The 15,003-nt window shown below is 40.2% G+C and overlaps 1 pseudogene; it reads right to left on the reverse strand.

Annotated features, from left to right (window-relative positions):
* Positions 1–10,897: 10,897 nt before the first annotated feature.
* Positions 10,898–13,831, reverse strand: LOC124870359 (annotated as a pseudogene).
* Positions 13,832–15,003: the final 1,172 nt, after the last annotated feature.

Raw genomic sequence — 15,003 nt, forward strand, 5'->3', positions numbered from 1 at the left:
TGTATAAATATGACAGAGAGAGGTAATAAATTGGGAAATCTCATTGCAGTATGGTGTACTACAAGTGTAAAAGTAAATAAGTGTTTTAAACCAGTGTCTAGAGGAGACATTTGGTGGTGGTGTGGTGACGACAGGTTGTTTGATTGATCACCTTCAAAAGTAACAGGACTCTGTGCTCTAATTACTTTATGGTTACCAGTTTTAGTATATCCTATGTTAGTAGATGAAGTAACAGATGGACTATCTAGTGTAATCCCACATGATTGGCGTGATAGAAAGTGCAGAGAAGCAGCTTGGCAGACTGAGGGAGACTCTACATACATAGATGTTATAGATGAATATAAATTAATTGATCAAGTAGCTGCAAGATTTGAATCAAGTATCTGTTGGTGGTGTACGTTGAACAAAAATGTAGACAGGATCAATTATATCCATTACAATGTACAAAAACTAGGAAATTGGACACAAAGCGGGTTTGAAACTGTCCATGACCGATTGGCTTCAACTTCCCTGATGGCATTCCAGAATAGAATTGCTTTGGACATGTTGTTAGCTGAAAGAGGAGGAGTTTGATGGCAGCCTAACTAAAGTCATAGAAGGTTTGAGATCTCTAAATGGCAAAATGAAGAAGCATTCTGGAGTAGACACCTCGATGTGGGACTCCTGGCTGGATGTGTTTGGGAAGTATAACATTTTAGTATCATCAGTAATAATTTCCTTTGCAGTGTTTGCTGCAATTTTGACATTGTGTGGATGTTGTTGTATACCCTGCCTCCATTCTCTGTTTAACCGTCTTATCACCACAGCTATTTCTCCTATGGAAAACAGAGTTACCCTACTCTATCCATTATTTAAACATCAGGATGATGAAGATGACGAGGATGGGACTGACCACTTTTCTGACCTGTACGCAGATCCATTTCTGTATGATTCTGTAATTTAAATGTCAGTAAGTACCTCTGAGTATAATTGTCTTTGTACTCATGAAGATAATCTTACAGTTAAAAATTTGAGAGAAGTGGCTGTTTAAGTGATATGAGAATGTGAGCAAATATAAGACAAACAGGGGGGAAATGTTGGAATAATTGAATAAAGATTTGTCTTATAGTTTCTCCTATTTTTTAACATAACTATTTGATCTTATAATCATTCAAGATGTGTGTGAGTAAATGATCTGATGAGTTGTCTGCAGGCAATGATCATAAATGGAGCTGAGCTAGCAGAGAAGGAAGCAGTCCAGTTGAGGAGGTCATAAAGATGAAGGCTGATTACACTGAACAAAAGGCGCAACTGACCCTGGAAGCTGAAAGAGGACTGTGGAAATGTGTTGTTAATGGATAAAGCTGTTTATGACTTGTTTATGATGCAGCTGTTGTTTTACCATCCTTTAGAGATTAATGTTTTTGTAAAGTAGGGACCCCCAAAAGACAATAAAAAGAGGGAGCAGTTAGATGGGTTTGAGAGCGGTGGAGAGTTTGTAACTGAAAGCAACTCTGACCGTCTCTCCTCGCAAGCGAGTAAAATAACTAATCTTTGTCTCTCTCTTCTTTTTGTGTTGTTATACGTATTGTTAGGTTGTTTAAACCTGACAGACATCATTTTGGCCAGCAGCTCCACTGAACAACACATGTCCCATCTACGTCAGGATTTTCAATGCCTAGAGGCACATGGCCTGATTGTCAACCCAGCAAAATGCCAGTTTGGGTTGCCAGTCATTGACTTCTTGGGCCACCGCATTTCTCCTGTAGCGCTGTTCCATTGCCAAATAAAATACAGGCAGTTTCAGATTTTCCACAGCAGCGGTTTGTGGAAGCTCTGCAGGAGTTTTTAGGGATGGTTAATTTTTTCAACTGTTTCCTCCCTAGGGCGGCACAAACTGCAGCCACTTTTTAGCGATCTTAAGAGGAAAAAAGCCAATGACAGCATTGACTGTACCCCTGAATGACTCCAGCCATTTTGTGGCCCATCCTTTCCCATCTGCGCAGGCCGCTTTGACAACTGATGCATCTGACATAGCAGTGGGGGTTAGAATGTTAGAGCAACAAATCTTTGGCCACTTCGAAGGCATGCCAACCAAACTGGTTCAAAAACGAGAGTCCCTTCGATTGAAAACACCTCTAGTGATTGACTGTCATGTGTCACGTGCGCTGGTACCTCGCGTTCATGTTGGCATGAATTTGTACGCTATGACTGCGGACCATTGTAGTGATGCAGACATCTCAACTCTCTAGTCTGCTCCCACAGGCTTCAAGTTGGAGGAGAAGCAGGCACTGAAGGCGTTTGTTCACCTAAGATGACATTAGCCTTTTAGCTTCTCAGCAGCTAGCACAAGCCAGTGCTGGCTATGTGCAACATTCACACTTTAACCAAAGCATATTATAAACACTGTCCGTGTATGAAGTATGTCATCTAACTTGAATTGTTTGTCAATATGACATTTTTTAGACTTTGTGAGATTGCACGGTGGTGCAGTTGGTAGCACTGTTGCCTTGCAGCAAGAAGGTCCTGGGTTCAATTCCTGACCAGGGGTCTTTCTGCATGGAGTTTGCATGTTCTCCCCGTGCATGCGTGGGTTCTCACTGGGTACTCCGGCTTCCTCCCACAGTCCAAAGACATGCCTGTTAGGTTAATTGGTCACTATAAATTGCCCTTAGGGGTATGAATGAGTGTGCTCTACAGCAGTGTGGCAGTTACCCCCCTGTAAATTCACCCCTGGAACCAGGCAACTCTGGTTGCTAGTTACTAATTCCGCTAAATTAGCAGCCTCTGGACTGGTCCACTGTGCCTCCTGCATGTCATTGTGTTTCAAACAGATTTGACCCACATGCAGAAAGCAATTCAGGAGACAGAGTTTAACGGTAAGGAGTTTATTTACAGTATGTTGAAATGTGCAGGAAACTGGAACCGGGATACCAACTGTAAAATAAACAGAACGGTAAGCAAGGGGAAACTCTGGACCTATATTCTTAAATGATAATTCTGTCTTACTGATTTGAAGTCAGGTTCGGGTAACCTGCAAGGCAACAAATCCAAAATTACAAAGAGCAAAGCAAGGTCAAGGCAAAGGCAAAGGTAATGTGGCTTGAGCTGTACCACAAAGGGCAACACTCTGGCAGTGAGTTGCTGGCAGCCTCCTCCTTAAATACTCCTCAGCAGATCATCAAGAAGATAGAGAACACCTGTCACCTCTTCTCCGGTTCCAACGCCATCTAGAGACTAAGAACAGTAACAGCACCATCCGTCGGACCGTCCAGACAGGATGCCCCGACCGGTCCAGGGTGGGTGGTCGGGGTTCGCCCGGAGGGCAAGAAATACTGGAAACAAAAGGTTTGATTTGAGACACATGAAACACAGGATGGATACGTAGGCTGGAAGGCAGGCGCAGACGAAGAGCAGAGGGACTGATGACTGAGTCGATAGTGTAGGGACCAATGAAGCGAGGAGACATAGCCTTCAATGGGATGTCCCGAGAGGACAACCAAACCTTTTGGCCAGGACTGTACGCTGGAGCAGGCCGCCGTCTGCGGTCAGCGTACTTCTTATTTTGGTCTGCTGTGCGAAGGAGGGCTCTGGTAGCGTTACCCCAAATTCGTTTACATCGACGTATATGGTGACGAACGGATGCTACGGCTATGTCCCTTTCATCCGCAGGAAACAGAGAAGGTTGGTAACCCATGGATATCTCAAAGGGTGAGAGACCAGTAGCTGATGAGATTTGGGAATTGATAGCGTATTCAACCCAGGGGAGATAAATACACCAGGCCAAAGGTTCTGTAGCTGTCATGCATCTGAATATGGACTCCATTTGTTGGTTCATGCGTTCGGTCTGACCATTAGATTGGGGGTGGTAACCAGACGTCAGAGAGGCTTTGGCTCCAAGAGCCAAACAAAACTGTTTCCAAACGCGAGATAAGAATTGGGGACCACAATCTGACAGAATGTCCTGAGGTATGCCATGGAGGCGAAAAACATGCTGAACTAACAGCTGGGCCGTTTGGAAGGCAGATGGAAGTTACTTTAATGGAACAAGGTGGCAGGACTTAGAAAAACGGTCTACTATCATGAGAATGACCGTATTTCCCTTTGATATGGGTAACCCAGTTACAAAATCTAAAGCAATGTGAGACCAAGGGCGTTTGGGAGTGCTGAGAGGCTGGAGTAACCCATAAGAAGGCTGGTTGCTCGATTTTTGCCTGGTACAGATTGAGCAAGCCTGCACATACTCTTTATCCCTGTGAAGGGATGGCCACCAAAATTGCCTGGAGATGAGTGAAATGGTTCTGCTAACCCCTGGGTGACCTGAGAATTTTGCTGTATGAAACCAACGGATTAACCTAAACCTAACAGATGTGGGAACATAAATTCTATTGGTAGGGCCAGTGCCTGGATCTGGTTCGTTACGTGTACCTTGGTTTACCAGGTCCTCCACCTCCCAAACTACGGCTCCAAAAGTCCAGTGGGATGGTACGATGGGTTCTGCCTCTTTCTCGGTGGTGTCTGGTGACTAAAGCTGGGAAAGAGCGTCTGGTTTGAGGTTCTTGGAGCCAGGCCTGTAAGAGATGGTGAGATCAAAACGAGAGAAAAACAGTGACCAACGTGATTGGCGTGAGTTAAGTCTTTTGGCTGATTGCAAGTAAGCCAGATTCTTGTGATCGGTCCATACTAAGACGGGGTGTTTTGCACCCTCTAGCTAATGTCTCCATTCTTCGAGAGATAAGTTGATTGCAAGTAGCTCTCTATCTCTCACATCGTAATTCTGCTCAGTGTTTGTTAGGCGACGAGAAAAGAAGGCACATGGGTGGAGTTTTCCATCAGAGGAAGAATGCTGAGAAAGTACGGCTCCAACCCCTGTATCTGAGGCGTCAACCTCCAGTATAAACTATCTGGAGGAGTCGGGGTGAACTGATATGAGAGCCTGAGAAAACCTCTCTTTTAAAGTCAGATAAGCCTTATCTGCCTCTGGTGTCCAGGTAAATACTACTTTAGTGGAGGTCAATGCGGTGAGAGGGGCAGCTATTAAGCTGAAGTTCTTAATGAACCTTCTATAAAAGTTTGCAAATCCAAGAAATCGTTGTAACTGTTTGCGAGACAGGCCACTCCAGAACTGCCTTGATCTTCTCGGGGTCCGAGCGAACCTGCCCACCCTCCAGGATGTAGCCTAAAAATGTGACTGATGTCTTATGAAACTCACACTTTTCAGCTTTCACAGTCTATTTTCCAAAAGTCTCTGGAGGACTAGACAGGCGTGACGAGTGTGTTCTTTAATGTCCTTAGAATAAATCAGGATGTCATTAAGGTAGACAAAAACAAAAACATTCAAAAAGTCTCTAAGGACATCATTAATTAGTGACTGAAACACTGCTGGTGCGTTACACAGTCTGCAAGGCATAACCAAGTATTCAAAATTGCCCAACGGGGTCTTGAAGGCGGTCTTCCATTTGTCCCCCTGGCGGATCCTAACTAAATGGTAGGCATTACGGAGATCTAACTTAGAAAATATGGTTGAGCCATGAACTGGTTCAAAGGCCGAGGAAAGGAGTGGGAGAAGGTACTTATTTTTTACAGTAATTTGATTTATAGTCTATACAAGGGTGGAGTGAGCCATCCTTCTTTCCTACAAAGAAAAAACCTGCTCCGAGTGGAGATGAGGAGGGGCGAATTAACCCAGTTACCAGTGACTCATTAATATAATCTTCCATAACCTTTCTCTCAGGTCATGAGATATTATAAAGCCTACTGGAAGGCAGGGGGGCTCCGGGAAGCAAATCTATGGCACAGTCATAAGGTCTATGCGGAGGCAATGATAAAGCCTTAGATTTGCTAAACACTAACCTCAGATCATGGTACTCAGGAGGGACGTTTGAAAGATCGGAAATCTTATTTACTGCAGGAGCTGAATCAGAGGGGAGTGAGGCGACTGCTGACTGTAGGCAAGAGGAATGACAGTTAGTGGACCAGGATTCAATTCGGTTTTCTGCCCAGTTAATTTGAGGATTGTGTTTTTTGAGTCAAGGAAAACCTAAAACAACGAAATTTAAGGCAATGGGAAACACAAAAAAAGAAATCTCCTCCCTATGATTTCCAGAAAGGGTTAATATCAAAGGTTTGGTACGATGAGTGATTCGTGGTAGATCTTGTCCGTCTAATGAGGACACTAACTGGGGTGCAGGATGTGGCTCAGTCTCGATCTGTGCTTCATTAACTAACCTCTGATCAATAAGGTTCTGATCACTACCAGAGTCAATACGGGCGGAAAGGTTCTGAAAAGGGCAGTGTGAAATTATTGTGGCGGGTAAACAGAGTCTAGGGGTAAGTGGACGGTCCGTCAGTCTCCCCTTACTTACTGACAGACCTGGCCTTTTGGTCCCGTGGGACGAATAGAGCAGTCAGCCAGGAGATACTCAGATGAGCCACAGTAGAAAGACCGATTAGTCTGGCGGCATCTCAATCTTTCCTATAGGGAAAGCCGAGTCCGCCCAATCTGCATGGGTTCTATTTCTGTATTATGTGAAACTGAGGTGGGGCAAAACGTTTCAGAGATTTGGCTAGGAGGACGGATCCTAACGGTGCTCTGTTCAAGTTGGGATCTTTTTCTCTCTCTCATTCGGTTATCGAGTCTGACGGCTAAATTGATTAGCCCATTCAAAGTCTTGGGCTCATCGATTAATGCTAACTCATTCTTTAACGAATCATTTAAAGACTGGAAGAAGGCTGCTCTGGGTGTGCAGTCATTCCACCCAGAGGCGGCTGCGAGGGTGCGAAAATCAATGGAGAACTTTGCCACTGACTGGTTTCTCTGCTTAATAGACCATAATCTTCGTGCAGTGGCAGTTAAATCAATCTCACAGGAAAAGACCTGTCGAAACTCCTCCTCAAAGTCAGAGAACGTACAACCAAAATCTAAACAGTTAGAAAAACACGCCTCTGCCCATCTCAGGGCTTTACCGGTGAGTAACCCCAGAACATATAGGACATTTTAACTGAGTCAAATGGAAAAGACTGTGGGGAGCAATTGAAGACAAGAGTACATTGGAGGAGGAAACCCTTACAATCAGAATTTTTCAGGATTTGGGGAAGTGACGTCACGTGAGTGCGGAAGTTGCTGAGAGACTGGAGAGGCTGCAGCGCCCTCTAAGGCTGGGGCGGTGAGGTTGCTCAGGGTGTGCTGAAACAAGGAGGTTATTTGTTCGATCTGCTGGTTAGTTTGTTTTTGCTGTTCAAAAAGAGAATGGAGGGAAGAGTCATGAGTTGTGATTTGATGATGTTGTTCTGATAGAGTTCTTCTGAATGCTTCTGCTGGGTCGGGTTGGCCAGAGTGTTCTGTCATAGTGTTTCAAACAGATTTGACCCACATGCAGAAAGCAATTCAGGAGACAGAGTTTAACAGTAAGGAGTTTATTTACAGTATGTTGAAATGTGCAGGAAACAACATTTCAACATGGAGTTTACATGTTCTCCCTGTGCATGCATGGATTCTCTCTGGGTACTCTAGAAAATGAATGGATGGATGGGTAAACAACAAATCCGATGTCAACATTTAACACAGACTAAAAACTTTTATATTCCTGCTGGGCTAAGATAAAACAGCTGGATTTGTATTTGTAAACTTGTATCGGACATGTGTGTTGTAGGCATTGCTAAATCATCTTGAATACACAATTCCCAATGTGATATATAGTGGAGGCAGCAAATTCCTGTGAGGATGCTTTTATAAAGTTAGGACAAAAATGTCAGAGTTGATGGGAAGATGGATTACGTTAAATGCAGTCCTGGAAGAAAACCTGTTAGAGGCTGTAAAAAAAATACAGACTTGGGAGGGTCACCTTCCAGTGGGACAACAACCCTAAACATCGAGTCAAAGCATTTTCATGAGCTAGAATATTTATATATGCTCTCCATCTAACATTGAGCTGTTTGCAAAGAATGGACAAAAATATATTCATCCCCAAAAGCAGCCCTAAAGCAGCATTAATTGCAGGTAAAGATTGAACTACTTGAACTGGATTCTCTATGTTTCGCTTTCAGACTTTCTTATAATCTTTTTCAGGGATCATGAAATCCATTTTTTGTATTTTCGGTCATGTTTGTGCAATCATTTTCAGAAGAATGTTTTTGTTTCCTAAGCCTCTTAACTCTGACATTTACATTATTCAGGAATGCAAAATCTTCTAAACTCAAGGGATTACCCTGTACTATTTCAACAAAAAGAATTTAGCAAAGAATCAATTTGAAATGGCATATTAAGGCTCTTTGTTTCCAGCAGCCTGTCACAAAGACACAATTTGTTACCATCTCCTTTGCTGGATCGTTGATAAATACCACAGATAACACCGTTTGACAGACAGGAAATAGTATTTCAACAAGGTGATATTAGAACTTGGTATGCAGTAGATGGTCAGTTGAATGATACTGCCTCTTTCTGTTCATTTTTGTGTTTTTTTTTTTTCTGGATTTTCTAATGATTTTAAAGCCAAAACTTTCAAAAACTGTTCATTTAATGGAGATTTTTTTGGAGACGTTTTTTTCTCAATTTGTTCTTTTTCTATAATCTGGGCTTCCCTTGAGCAATTTATAAATATTAAGGAGTTGCTTCAAACTTTTTCACAGCACTGGGTGTAACTGTATTTGTTTGCCTGGGTTTACAAGCATATTCACTAAATGAGAAAATATGTTTTCCTTGTTTTTTTTAGATTAAAAATACTTTTTGAAAATAACATTTAAGCAGGTATTAAACACACTTTTTATTAAGCCCACGTTTCTGTATTAAAAATCTGTGATTAATATATTTAACAGAAACAAAAGCACAAATATATCAGGCTATGTGTAATTGATCTATATTATGTTTCACTCAGTGAAGTTAGTTGAGTTACTGAAATAAACATTTTAATAATATTTCAATTTATGAAAAAGCACGTGTAAATATGATGGCTGGAAAAAGTATGCATCTTGCTTAAACTGTTGCACATTTTGTTAAATTGCAACCACAATCCTATTTTATTGTATGTTGTTGGGATTTTATATGATAGACTTACACAAAATAGTGCAAAATTGAGATGTGGAGGTTAAGTATTGCATGTTTTTCTTTTAAGCATAAAAATCATTAAAGTGAGGGGTGCATTTGTATCTAGATCTCCTGAGTTAGTATTTTGCTGCAATTACATGTGCAACAGATGTGTCTTCAGCTTTGTGTTGCGGCCTCTGCCCCGATGAGTTGGGAGAGGTAAGTGGTAACTTTTGAGCTAAAATGAAGGACAGAGACGCAGCCGTCGTCTTTACTCCATTACGTTTTATTCAAAAGACCTCCCACACTTCTTTGCGCAGGCACACAACCAGTTCTAACAAAAGCAATTGATCTGAGAATCATCAAACTTTTACTGAAATGGAGTTGAAGATGAAAATTCAATCTGGGAGACACTCCTCCTCCAGCTTCACCCAATGGCTTCTCCGTGTGTCTCCGCGCCAACCAATCAGCTTCAAGTCTGCAATAATCCTCAGCCAATGATCCTTCAAGGCTCCACATTTAAAGACTCCCATCCATGGATCTCTCAGCTGTCAGACGAGCTTTGACCCTCCTCCACCCAATCGCCTCCATCGGATTCTCAGTTCCATTACCATCAGGCCTCCTCTCCATCACCAGTACAAAGATCCGGGGGAAGACAATTCTAATCCTAAAACGTTCATCGGTTCATGCATTATCAGCATTCATGTCTTCCTCTGGGGTCTGAGCGCCAAACAAATAAATATCTATTGTGTAACTTCTCTAATCGCATTTTGTGTTTCTTATTGTGAGTCTCTACAGCATTGAACTGTAAGTAGTACACATAGAATAACTCTTGTACCATGTTAGCGATGGTTTCTAATTCTTAATGAATTGTATATAATGTACATAGTATTTAAACCTTCTGTAGTGCATTAGCAACATTTCAAATGAAATTATAACAAAAATCACTATAAAATGTGAGTATAAATTCTATGAACCTTTTTCTAACATGTACCGTTTAACCTATCACATTTCCACATCTAAAGGCAGATATTTCTGCTCATCTTTATTTGCAAAATAGTTATCATGTTGGATATAGAGAACGGCTATATTTTTAGACTGGCTATTGAATAAAATCCCAATGACACATTAGACTTGGCCATGATAACTTGGCCAGACATTTTGACAAAATACAGACAAGTTTTTGAAATTCACTAACAATCATTGGGTATTTTTATCAGTGAAACGTCTGAAGCAGGTGATCTTAGTGAAGTATGAAATATTTGTGCACTTCCACAAATTAAACACAAAAACGGATATCATCTTGAAACATACGCAAGTGATTTAAGGAAGCCTAACACATTGTTGTTACTGATGTAAGCAGCTCTTTATCTCAGTGTTGCTTTCCATATTTTTCTCACAAGAAATGCTTTGTGTCAGATGCTGATTACTTGCAGTGGTGACCTAAACTGTTATCACATTTACTTTTCTTAATCAGTCGCAGCACCCTATCAGTTCCTCCATCAGCTGTTGTCATTATGTATTTTCTCCATTTATGACGCATTTAGGCTTTGAATGCAGGAGGTGAACAGAACATGACTGAATGCACACTATTTTGTGTTCCTCTTATTTTTATAAATAGTGCCCAAAACCCATCCTCCTACAGATGGTCCTGGTTGGGGTGACTGCAACCAGAGTCTTCTGAGCTAGAGGAAGTTGTGGCAAGGTGTCTGTACAACACAACAACACACAGAACACCTCTTTAAATAAAATGTACGGGGGAGTACATTCAGCGCCACCGAGTCAAAACTGAACCAAAACGTTTATGAAGCATGCAGCTGTCACATGGTGTAACCATGCTGGGATTTACTTCTACTTTCCAAAGATGCACAAAAAACACTCATGTCACAACAAAGATGAGATGAATAGCACTTTATTCTTTGAAACCTTTTTGAAACACAACCTGGGGAAAGACAAAGATTTTCCAGGAGAGTTAAAGCCTCTTTGTTGTATTTGTACTTGAATGTAATGGATAGAATATTGTACTCTTTTGTATTTGCATCAGTTTGCAGAGACTATTACATCAGCTTGTGAAATCCATCATGTCCCAATAAGAAGTGGCAAACAAAAAGGTAAACATATGCTACCTGAAAGTATTTGTTCTCTACATCTTTAATTAGTTTTAAAATAAAATGTAGTTTTAGATCCTTCTCATGACTTAATGAGGGCTTGTCAAAACAGATTAGCTCAGAAGTTGCGTTTTGAATGTCCTCACATATTTGTTTCACAATGAGTGAGCTGTTCTCACCATGCTCACCCACCATGTTGTCTGGTTCATGTCTATCTAAGTTTAACATGAAACATAGATGATTCATACACTTCTTCAATAAATGGAACTTCTAACTCCAATTGAGTGAAAAGCATGGCAAACCTATAGTGCCAAAATTGAATAAAAAACTATTTGTTAAATAAATTTTACATATGTGATAATTTAAATATAAAGACATTGGATGAAGAAAGAAAATTCTACAAATACACATTTGATCAATATTTTATGTAAGAAAGAAATAATAAAATAATAGTATGGTTAATTTAAGCTTGAATTTATCATGCATTACAATCATTTGCAGTTATTGCGGTATTTAAATATTTGAATGTGGAATGTGAATATATTTTTCCTGTGCTCATCTGGAAATAATTACATCAATCACTAAAGTTCTGGATTGGTTAACCTTAACAACAAGATAACTGCAGTTCAATCATGGCATCTATAGCGGTGTTTGCCCCACCCAATGACTCTAATGGGCAGGGCGCATAAATAAGGAATACAAAATGATGACACAATAAAATAAAGTAAATAATTAAATAATATATGGTTTCAAAAAATAATGCTCCCAAATTTTACTGAATAGTTTACACATTCATTTATGTATGGAATACATGTTAGAATGTTACACTTATTGTAGATTCATTTATTTATTTACCTAATGGATATATTTTAGTTTTTTTTTTTATATGAAAACATGTACAAACATTTATTTAACAACTTATCTGAGTAAATCTATTTTGTGACCCTTGGACTTTTGGAGGTTGGAAGGCAGTTTTTATTTTAAGACCTCTGCTGCCACCTGGTGTTTGAGTGATCCATTTGCATCCAGTAGACAGCATCAACATTTATTTGCATTGCACTCAAAAGAACCACACCCAAGCTTAATATACTTAGTTTGTAAGACGTTTTAAAACTGCAGTGCAAACAGAGAAGAAAACTTTGGATACAGAGCAAAGCTGAAAGATATAAATATATGTTTGCATATTAAAATGGAGGTAAAAATTTGTAGAACAAATTACCATTTCTATCTGCATAATCAATCAAAGTTGTCATAATACTTTACAATAAGGAAATTAATTCTGTATATTCTTACACTAAAGAAATAGATAACCATGGAATATGTATTTGCATAATCTCCTAAAGGATTTATTTTGTCTTAACATAATTAAAGTAATAAATTCTCTTGAGCTGTAACTCACTACAGAATCACACAGACTGGGAAGAAAAAACTACATATCCAATGCTTAGGATTGGGATGGTATGGTATAAACCTGTTATCCACACGGCATCATGGAGAGCTACAGCAGATCAAAGCCCGACAGGAGATTTTCACAGGGCCTTTCAGTTTGAACACAGTCACCTTGAGTCGGCTTTCCTCAGGAGTCCCTGATAGATGTCAGATTTTAGGAAGCGTGGGTAGCAATCCCTGGCCATCAGGCTGTAGATGAGCTTCTGTGCCATATCAAAGGAAGTCAAGGTTGGCTGGGAGATGTTCTTTGTGATGTTTTCTCTGGTAGTGCAGTCGATATTGATCTAGAATCAAACAATATGGCCCAGAGCAGCGTTACTCACATCTCATTCAATGAGGTATTCTGAATAGAAGCAACTTAACCTAGAATGGTTTTACCTGTCTGGGTGCTTCTGTTTGGACAAACTCTGAGTAGATCCTGTTGGCAGACGAGATCATCTCTGGGACCGTCTTGATTTTCTTGTACTCCTCACAGGCGAGCCAAAACAGAATGTTCTCCTCGCTGTACTCAGACTTCAGGAACTCCCGGAAAGCGATCTGTCCAGCTGATAATCACAGGAGAGGGGTAAGCAGGGGCTGTTTAGATAGAGTCATATGCAAAATTTTGTTCTCACCTTTGCAACTGAGAACTTTATCGACGGATTCACTCCAATTCTCAACATCGTCCAGTGGATCCTTGGGAAAGCAACAAAATCTACCCTTGAAAAGAGCATCAAGAGGTATGACTAGCCATGTTATCTGTGAACACTAAACCCGCCTAAAAAACCCTGAAAGGCCAAGTTATAATGGTCAATTTTAGAAAGTGACCCTAGTGAAACCTCCTTGTCAGAAGTAAACCCAAAGTAAAATGAGACTTACAGTGAGTGAAAAACTCCTTGGTGTTTTCCACATGGCTGCTGTGTGAGGTTGCCTGCTGAAATAAGTAAAGGCCCAATAATCATACATGCAGTAACTCACTTTATTGCCATCTCCTCGTTGTCTATAATGGATGACGGAGATAAGGTCCTGCCAGGCTGAAGTTGGGGATGTGACCGTTCGGAAATGAGGGAGTCAAGTGACTGAGCAAATCTAAATCACCACCCATCAACTCTCCCCACCCAATGTGAATGGAATATATGGAAATGTGCATGCAAAATGTTGTTGTTGGGAGAACCAGGGCATCCTACCACGGCTGCGGCACCTTGAGGAAGAAAGAGCTCAGGTGTGATTTAGGCTGACCTCACCTGTTGGCCACAGCAGTGCTTATTACTAATATGCAGATGTTGTAATATTAACAAGGAATAAATAAATTAATCAAATAGGTAATTCTAACAAGAAGGGTCTCGGGGTATCAAACAAAGTTCTTTAACCCTTTATGGTTTTGGGTGAGGGTAATCATATATGAATTTCTGTGGTGGAGCTCTACATTTGAACTTGAAAACCGAGCTTAATTTAAGCAACAAGTACATGATCAGGAAGCTCTGGGAAAAGATCATGACCATACGCAAATAGCTGTAAACAAATTGCCTGTTAAGGGGGAAAGCTCATGCAGTTTGCATCTCAGCAGTGTTACTTGGGAGACAAAAGCTGCACAAGCACTGATTTATCATTTGCTTTTGTGCACTGTGAGAAGTTTTGAACATTAAAGAGATTATTTAGGCTACGGGGCTCTTCCGTGCCGACTGAAAGGCAGGAGTCTAAAAGAAAAACAGAATATAAGAAGTTTGAAAAGAGCAAAAAGTCAGAGACTGACTTCAAAAACTCACATTTACTACAAAAGAATAGGCTTACATTTCACTTGAATAATTCTGTTTAATGCATGTATGTGCTTCGGCTTTGCTTCACTTGTTCATCTTTAATAAACAGATTTTAGCTCTAATATTCTGAGTACCCAGATACAGCATAGAGAATTTTCTATTGACCTCACACATTATCCACTTTAACATTAAAGTGATGGATTAATGCACCACTAATTATACCATTTACATACAGCAGACATATAAGGTGTTTTAGATCTCAGAGTTTAGGTATTATCATTCTTAAACCATGAACAATTACTCATAGAGGGATAGCTGCTAATTTTAGATTTTTTTAATGCTGCTGTGCATCATGAGAAAATAATTCTAAACATAAAGAAATAAAGCAACAGCATCTGTACAATAGCCTCACATTTAGGAAATTTGTGTATTGTGTATAATATGGTCAGAAGCTTTTGCAACAACACAATTGTCTAATTTTGTGGTTTCATCATTTATTTTTATATTTTATATGATTTTGTGATTTACTGAAGAACTGCTTCAAATATTTCATGTTACAAAGAATTCTGGGGGCTACTTAAAATTTATGCAAATAGTTCATATTTATGCTGTAAAATTTTCTGCTTCAGGGTATATGTTACAGATTCAACTTTTAAGCATTGTTAAAAATTTTAATTTAGCTGGCCCTGGGCAGGCTTTGAGTAGTCCA

This window comes from Girardinichthys multiradiatus, chromosome 6 (assembly GCF_021462225.1).
Source record: "Girardinichthys multiradiatus isolate DD_20200921_A chromosome 6, DD_fGirMul_XY1, whole genome shotgun sequence".
In the NCBI taxonomy this organism is placed as follows: Eukaryota; Metazoa; Chordata; class Actinopteri; order Cyprinodontiformes; family Goodeidae; genus Girardinichthys; species Girardinichthys multiradiatus.